The following is a 9,252-nucleotide window of genomic DNA, read 5'->3' as shown; positions in this document are numbered from 1 at the left end:
GGAAATGGGAGGGCTAGAGGAAAGGATAGAAGGGAATGGGATTAATATGAGAAAATGGAAAAATAGGAACAAAATCTTTGCAAATAGGGAGGAGTGGAGGGTTTGAAGGGAGGGCTGGGCAAGGGTGAAAAATAAGAACCAAGAGAGACTATGTAAAGGTGCAAATTTCCAATGATGAATGTCATTATATTGAATACCTAAAATGTACCAATGATTAGAATGAATAATCAAAAATGTAAAATAGGAAGAAAATGTCCAAAGGGGTAGGGGTAGTGGGAGGGGCAGGGGAAAGGAAGGAAGGGAAAGGAAAAATGATGAGAAATGGAAAAAATGGAAATAAAGTCTTTGTAAATAGGGAAGGGTGGAGGGCGTGAAGGGAGGGCTAGGAATGCGGAAAATAGAAGAACCATTATGCATTATGTAAATTCCCAATGAGAAATGTAATTGTGTTGTATACCTACAATGTACCAATAAAAGAATTTAATGTAAAAACCAAAAAACCCCAAAAAACCAAAGTATCAGTGGAGGTCCGAGGATTTAGCTCATTGGTTTGGCTGCCTGCCTCACAAACGGAAGGTTCTGTTCTCTATGACCTCCCACTGATCTTCTGCCTCAGCCAGCCAGAGGCACCATGAAACTGGCATTCACCAAGAAAAACTACAACAGCTTTGTGCTGCAGAGCCTGAACAAACAAAGGAAATAAAAAGCGTATGGGACATGGACCTAACCGTGGACCACCATGTCTTCTTTGCACATCGCAACGTGCTGGCTGCCGTCTCTCTGCTAGTGAAGAATCTCATGACTGGCAACGATGTGACGACCACCGATGAGCTCTTCATCACCACTGACACCAACTACCTGGGCGCAGCCACGGTGGAGCAGCTCCTGGACTATTTCTACAGCGGCAAGGTGGTGATTTCAGAGCAGAACGTGGAGGAGCTGCTCCGGGGCGCCCAGTACTTCAACACATCGTACCTCCAAGTTCACTGCAATGACTTCCTTATTAAGTCCATCTGCCAGGGCAACTGCTTGGGCTACCTCTTCTTGGCCGAGCTGTTCGAGCTCAAAGAGGTGTCGGACCTGGCCTACAACGGCATTCGGGACAACTTCCACTACTGGGCCAGTCCCGAGGGCTCCGCGCACTTCATGCACTGCCCACCCGTCATCTTCGGCCGCCTGCTGCACGATGAAAACCTTCATGTGCTCAACGAGGACCAGGCGCTCAGTGCACTCATTCACTGGGTGTACTTCCAGAAAGAGGAGCAGGCCAAGTACTTCAGGAAGTTCTTCAGTTACATCAATCTCAATGCCCTTACCAACAAGACGCTGGTGTTTGCCAGGGACAAGCTCATGGGCATGGAGAGCAGCTCGTGCCATGTCACACTGATCGAGAGCATCCTGGTGGACCCCAAGCAAGAGCGGCCATGCAGCCTGCTGGGCTACCAGCGCAAAGGGTCCCTGCTCGACTCTGTGGTGCTCCTTGGGGGCTAGAAGGCTCAGGGCAAGTTCAACAATGCCGTGTTTGCCTATATCATCCAGGAGAACCTGTGGCTGAAGCTCTCCTAGATGCCCTACCGGGCAGCGGCTCTGAGTGCCAGCTCTGCCGGTCACGACATCTACGTCTCCGGTGACACCACAGAACAGATCTCAGGGCTGAAGACAGCGTGGCGGTATGACATGGATGACAACTCCTGGACCAATCTGTCTGACCTGCCCATCGGGGTGGTCTTCCACACCATGGTGACCTGCGGGGGCACGGTGTACTCGGTGGGTGGCAGCATTGCCCCGAGGCGCTATGTCTCCAACATCTATCGCTATGATGAGCTCAAGGAGGCCTGGTGCCTGGGAGGGAAGATGAGCATCCCCATGGATGGCACGGCCATGGTTACCAGGGGTGACCGGAACTTGTACATCGTCACTGGGTGGTGCTTGGTGAAAGGCTACATCTCCCGGGTCGGGGTAGTGGACTACTTCGACACCAGCACTGGGGAGGTGGTCCAGTGTATCACCTTCCCCATCAAGTTCAACCACTGGCCCTTGCTCTCTTTCTAGCAGGAAAACATCCTCTGCGTGCACAGCCACCGGCAGAGCATGGAAATCAACCTGCAGAAGATAAAGGCCAACAAGACCACTGCCTTGGTGCCTCTCTTGCCCAACGACTGTCCCTTGGATGTGTCCCATGCTATATGTTCCATTGGAGACGAAAAGGTGTTTGTATGTGGAGGTGTCACCACGGCCAGCAATGTTCAGACCAAGGACTACACCATCAATCCAAATGCCTACCTTCTGGACCAAAAGACTAGCGAGTGGCAGATCCCGGCCTCCCCCCTGGAGGTGCTGGACTGTCCCACCTGCTGTCTAGCCAAGCTACCCTGCAAGATTCTTCAAAGGATTTAAACAGCTTTTTAAGTGGGAGAATAAGTAAATGCGTTATCATTCACAATTTCATGAGAGAAAGAGGAAGGTGGTCTTCTGCTTCCTTCTTAATCTTCCAGGGCCTGCTTGGCCCTGAAGGTGCACTTGTTAGGCCAGGGCTGCTGCACGTGGGTGGAAACTCAGGGCTAGCCTGTCACTGGAGGGATCCAAGAGAGGCTGGACCAGATGGAGTCTCTGGTGGGTGGGACAGAGATGTCTCCTGGGCGCTGGCTCCCAGTGGGTGAAAAATCAAAGCTACTCTGTCGAGGGAGAGGGAGATCCAAACTGAGGCTGGAAAGAAGGATCCCCACAGGATGGGGTGGACTTACCTCCCAATCACTGGCCAAGGTGATATCTGGAAAGTCCCCTGTTCTGCAGAGGTGTAGATTTGGGGGCCAGGTGGCCTGGTTCCATACATTCTGTCCCTCATTGGATGATCCTCCATGAGTCACTTAACACTTCTCTGCTTCGGTTTCTCTTTCTTCAAAAGAGAGTTAATAAGTGTGCCTACTTCACCATGTAAAGGTGAAGTTTAAATGAGTTAATCCATGAAAAGTGCTTAGGATAGTCCTTGGCATGTTCTGAAGTGCTGTAGAAACACTTTTTTTCAGGATTGAAGGAGGGTGAGGCGAGGGTCTAAATCTTGGGCCTGTATATTAAGTAAGTCCCCATAAAATGCTCTTTGAGACTCTCTAAAAAAAAAAAAAAAACTTTACGAATCTGCCTTTCTGTTGGATGCAACATTCACTGAATTTTTTATTACACTTTGTAAAGATATTTATGAAAGATAACTTTCAGAACTGCTTCAGGCAGTGGGAAGAATAATGAGATAAGTGTGTTTGGAGCCAGGAGCAGTATTTTAGGGGATTAATTGAAATGTGTCTTTTACTGTAATAATATTTTTACACACTGTAGTTTGATCACTTCTTGTACAGTGTTTTTAGAATTCTTGTAAAACACCAGAAGCAGTTTTCAGTTCAATAAAATATGTTAACTGTGAATAATTTAATCAAATCCTTTAATATAGAAAAGTTTCCTTATTTATAAAATTCTTCAACAAATTAAACTCATACTAATGGTAGCCTCTATGTTGTTGCTTAAAATGTACTTGAATTAAGTATTTTAACTACCTTAACATATTTTACAGAAAATGCAGTATTTAAAAATCAATTTCAGTTGAAATAAAAACAACAGGAATTAAAAAGCTTAGCATATTCTCCTTGACCTGCTTATCATTTTGCAATTAAATGTCAGTTCAACCTTGGTTGTTCTAACTTTTGAGAACTTACACTGAGAGATTAATGAGAACAATAATCACTTTCATTTCTCTTATTCAGTATGTGTAACATGATTTTCCAGGTCAATTATTATTAATTTTTGAGGGGCATTTAAAACTAAACCTGGAGCTACTGACTAATGCCATGTGATCCACTGTACAACTCATTGCAAAGAAAGAAACTGAGAAATTTGTTATAAATGCTGCAAGCATCTTTATCATGAAGAAAAGCAAAATATTTTGGAATCTTCATTTGTGTATAGTTTATAAAAGTGGGTCAATGTTTGAAAGATTTGAAATAAAGTTGTAGCTTTGAATGGTTTTTCAAAGCTGCCTTCGAAGTTCAATATTTAACATCCATTTATTGTGAGTCTTTATTACTGTCTGGGAAATGTATTTTCCCAGAGATTAGAGAGGAAGGGCCTCCCCACCATTCCTACACTCTCCCTGGAGAATGCCCATCTTCATGTTTTTGGTCATGTGTTCTGTGTGGATGTTGGTTTAACACTTCTCTACAAATGGCACGAAGAAGCATCATACTCAAGAGTGCCTGACCCTGTGCTCCCAGTTGGGAAATACCCAGGGACTTGCTAGAGCAACAACCTGAATCTACAGATTATATTGTTCTAAAAATCAGGAACAAAAGTGTGATCTGTGATCTACTTCCCTTGCTTTGGCACTCTGAGGAAATATTTCTTATGATCTGAGTGATTAGGCACATACTATGGTAGAGCTACAGATGATCAGTGCTGCTTTGTCCATTAGTTTAGAAAAAGGGTAAAGGATATCTCAGTTGGTATCTGGTCATTCCTCTGCTGCTGCATAGCCAGGCACAATATGGGAGCAAGACTGTCTCATTTCCTCATAAGGGGGACAGTGAGAAGCTGAGGGAGCTTGCCAACTGCTACAAGGATATGGGCTTTTATCAAGCCAAGAAGATTACTACAAACTCCAGCTGAGTCCAAACGCATATATCTAACCTCTAAACTAAGTGTTCAGATTTCTAGTGCAAAGATAAAATGCATCCTGAGTCCAGGATTTAAGCAGTTAAGGGTTTCATTTCCAGAAACCCAAACAGTATTCCAAAGTCAGTGAAGTTCAAATAGGAATGGATAACAAATCAAGGGTAATCTCAGGCAGTGGGATATAACATGGAGCAATGAACTAGGGCCATCATGAGGCTAACAATGTCTCATTGTCTCCTATTTATATTTCCTTCACAAAGTCATGGGTGGGCATTCCCGTAATGAGAAGTTCAGTATGCTGGGTCTGAGGAGCAAAAGTTGCAGACTTGTGTCAGAATGTGCTTAATTTCTTGTCTTGACTCTCCATATCCGTATCCATATTCCTATTTATCTAGTTTTTCTAACTGAAAATGTAGGAATTCAACTCCCATTTTCATGTTCAAATCAGCCTTGCTTACAGAACCAATCCTGACTTAAGAGAATAAACTAAGCATCCTAAGGCTTAGAATCTAATCATCAAAGTTCCAAGTTAAATCTTTATTATATTTAAAGTTTCCTGATGGATTTGTGATTTTTTTAGCAGATCTTATTCTATGTTGTTGTAACTATACTTCTGAGTAACTATACTTTTCCCAGTGATAAATCTTGCTCCTCTCCCCAATATCTAAACCTTTCCAGGACCAGGACTTTGCCTATTCTCACCATTTCCTAGGTTAAAGACAGAGGCCTGTCTGTAAATGCCAGGGCAATGGCCAAGAAATTGTTGACAGAGCTTAAAGATGCAGACATTGTACTGACATTAATTTACAAAATATTATCTGGCTTTTTATTTTCCCCATGAGAAATGTGAATGCCAGTGAATCACTTCGCTCTATATTTGGGTGCTGTGTGCAATGTTATCAGCCTGGAGCCTCTCTCAACAGCTGTGCAGACTTCACTGACTGTTTAGTTCCACTTCATGGCTTTTCCAACTGGCGACATTACATTATGGTGAGCCAGAGGTTGCCACTCATGAAAGATACAGCACTATGGGCCACTCTATTTACATGCCATTTATGTAAACCTGAGGATGCCTCCTTTGAAATAACTGCAAAAGACCCATATCTTGGAGGCTCAATAAACAATGGAAATTATTGCATAACTGTGTCTAAATTTTTTCTTGTTTATTAAACAAATATTTATTGGAAACTAATTTTATGACGGATGACGTTGATGGAAAGGTGAATTTGAACATAGTCCCCATTTCTAAGCAATTTATATTATCATGGAGGAGTCTTAGAAATAATTGGGTTCTAATGTGGCAAATGTATAGAAAAGTAGTAAGTAAATTCTTTGTAATTACAATAGAGGTTAGCAGTTTCTACTGGAAGAAATAGTACCAACAAATGTTGATTATTTTGACATTTTTGCCTAGGGCTGTTTTTTTTATTCAGGATAACAAATTAATTAAAAAAGAATTCCTCCATGACATTATACATTTCTTTTTATAACTATACCCATTTCCTGGCCAAGTTTTAAAAGACATTTCATATTTTCTAAAATTACATGCTAGGCTTTCTCTATATTTGTGATGTTTTGGTAATCTCAGTTTTAAATATATCTTTATCATATAAGATTTCCATGCTTTCTGATGTTTTTGAGACTATAGCTAACACTAACATCCTCAAATTCTAATGTAATAAGTGAATGAAATATTTATGGAAAAATAACGTGAGGAGCTTTTGCATATTTGAGACACCTTGCTCAATTTTAAACAGTATTTCCATGACATGTTGTGGGAGATTTATCAGAATAGCACTTTCTGAATCAAGTTGACACAGCAATTTTCCCCTAACCTTTTCAAAATTGCCTGATTTCTTTGAAAACTCTTCTTGCACTTCAGGAGATAGGCAACTGTGAAGTCATCATGGGAGCAGACTGCGCGCTCCATCCTGAGCACAGAGCCTGGTGACCTGTGTTAATTGCATACCCATCCTGAGATCTCTGTACAACGAGATGTGCTAATTGCATTGTCTTATCTTACATAATGATGCAATTAACTTGTATCACAAGTAACACTGTTTGTTAACACATGTTTTGTTTCAAAGAGATCCATACCTCCAAAGACCAGCACATTTTCTGTCTAGCAAGATTTGACATATAGTTGTGCTGAAATGTGCTTTTTAGTGCATCTTCAACCTCTAGTGACCAGGGTATTTGAAAAGGAAATGTTCTCAGCATGAGGAAAAGAGAAAGGAAAATGCCTCTCTCTTGAAAAATTTAAGCAATTTACATACTTCTTTCTTGCTCAGCAATTTTATATCTAGTGATCCTAGTTCAGCAAGTGTTTTCTTCCTTCTTTCAGCTTGCTCGCTTCCAAGCTCCTGTACAACTTTCCTTGTTATCGAGGTAATTAGCTAGAGGGTTTTTAATTATTTTAGCAGAAACTCTACAGGAACTTACCTGCAATATAATGTATTCTAATTCCAGTGGCCCAGGAACCACATTTCTGTTTTAAATACAGTGAAAATAAGCCCATGGTGTCCTTGGTTATTCATGTAAAAAAAGCCATCTATCTATATGCTATGCCACAGAATCACATTGCTTATACCTGCTGCCATTATTATGGAATTAGAAAGTAAGAAGGTGAGGAGGAGGCTTTTGGGCTGCCGTACCACCCCTGCCAGCACAGAGGAGGTGAGCCATGTGGGTGCCAGAAGCAACCCCCGCCCAGTTGAAATGAAAAGACACATAAAGAAGTTTCAGAACCAGACTTCCAGATCACCTAAAACAACCCCAAAGGGAAATGAGATGGAATACTGTGATACTCAACCACCTGGACTAACTGAACTGGCAACAAAAGAGGATCTGGAAAAAATGAAATCAGAAATAATTTCTCATATAACAGCAGAGATTGTGCCCATAGTGCAAGACATGATTAATAAATCTAGAGAGGACACAGATAAGAAAATAGAGGAGCTGAGGAACATGATGGAATCCCAACATAAGAAACAAATGGAATCCATAAAACAGATACAAACAGATTTCCAGTAGATTAAAAACTCCACTGAAAGTTTACACAGCAGAATGAGCCAGTGTGAGGACAGAATTTGAGATATAGAAAATAAGATTGCTATTAGTGACCAGGAAAAGAAAACTTTCCTTAAAATTGTAAGGGACCACAAGAAATCAATCTAGCAGCTGCTAGATGATGCAAAGAAGAATAACATAAAAGACTGATTGGAGTCAATGAAGAAAGAGGAGAGAGTGCAGATGACATAAAAAAAAAAAAAACTGTTCACAGAAGTGATGGCAGAAAACTTCCCCAGCAGGGGAAAAGAATTTGACATACAGATAAGTGAGGCATATAGGACTCCAAGTAGCTGTGATCAAAAATATCTACACCTAGGCATATAATATTAAGATTCCAGAAACCCAACAGAAGAATAAAATTCTACAAGCAGTTAGAGAAAAGAAACAAATCACATAAAAAGGAAAGCCCATCAGAATCACAACAGATGTCTCAATGCAAACCCTCAAGGCAAGAAGAGCTTGGAATGATGTATTTCAAGCCCTAAAGGAAAAGAGCCTCCAACACAGATTGACATACCCTGCAAAACTATCTTTCAAAATTCATGGAGAAAAAAGGTATTTTCATGACAAAGAGCACCTTAGGAACTTCATAAATACCAAACCAGCACTCCAAAAAATTTTAGACAATATCCTAGGAAAAGATGAGGATCACAACCCCAAGAAGCCCAGCAGAATGAATCTGTTGGTGCGACAAGAAATTAAACTCAAAGGGGGAGAATCCAACGAACAGAAAAAGTCATGACAATGACAAATCAATAGGTATAAGTTATAACCATCAGTGTTAATGGTCTCAATTCACCAATTAAAAAAATAGACTGGCAGAATGGGTCAAGAAGCAAGATCCAACAATAAGTTGAATACAAGACATGCATTTAATTCAAAAAGAAACTCATAGACTGAAAGTTAAAGGGTAGAAAACAATATTCCATGCGACAGGAACGCCCCAAAAAGCAGGAGTAGCTATCCTCTTTGCAGATCAAGTAGATTTCAAATGAAAATCTGAAACACTCTGGTCCCAAGAATTTCAGATAAGGGATAGTCAACTTGTATGTACAAATCTATTGTGAACATGTATTTTCATTCCTCTTAAGTAAAAACTTAGAAGAATTGTTGGTTCTTGACAGTAATACAAGAAATTTCTATATTGTTTTCCAAAATGGTTTTATCATTTTACATTCACATTAGCACTATTAGTAAGTTCTAACTGGTTCACACCTAAGCTGACATTTGTTCTTCTAAAACTTTGAACTTCATCTCCCTAATGAGTGTATAATTCAATCTTGTTATTGTACTGATTAGTATTTTTCTGATTCTAGTGTTGCACACCTTTCCTTGTGCTGTACTGGTTATTTATCATTTTCTTGTGTCTACTTTTTAATTGGGTTGTCTATTAATGAGCAGTAAGAGTTCTTTATATATTCTGGTCATAGGTTGTATGCATTATAAATATATTCTGTTTAAGGACTACTTTTCATTTTCTTAATGATGTCATTTAAAGTTCAAATTTTTTCTCATTTATCAATT

The 9,252-nt window shown here is 40.6% G+C and overlaps 1 pseudogene; it reads left to right on the top strand.

The window, feature by feature from the left end:
* The first annotated feature begins 271 nt into the window (after window positions 1–271).
* LOC101709996 (calicin-like) lies at window positions 272–2,397 on the top strand (annotated as a pseudogene).
* The last annotated feature ends 6,855 nt before the right edge of the window (window positions 2,398–9,252 follow it).

Source organism: Heterocephalus glaber, unplaced genomic scaffold (assembly GCF_053883595.1).
Source record: "Heterocephalus glaber isolate CG9 unplaced genomic scaffold, H.glaber_assembly_v1.0 deba00000901, whole genome shotgun sequence".
NCBI classification, from domain to species: Eukaryota; Metazoa; Chordata; class Mammalia; order Rodentia; family Bathyergidae; genus Heterocephalus; species Heterocephalus glaber.
This window is presented reverse-complemented; position numbering and strand designations above follow the sequence as displayed.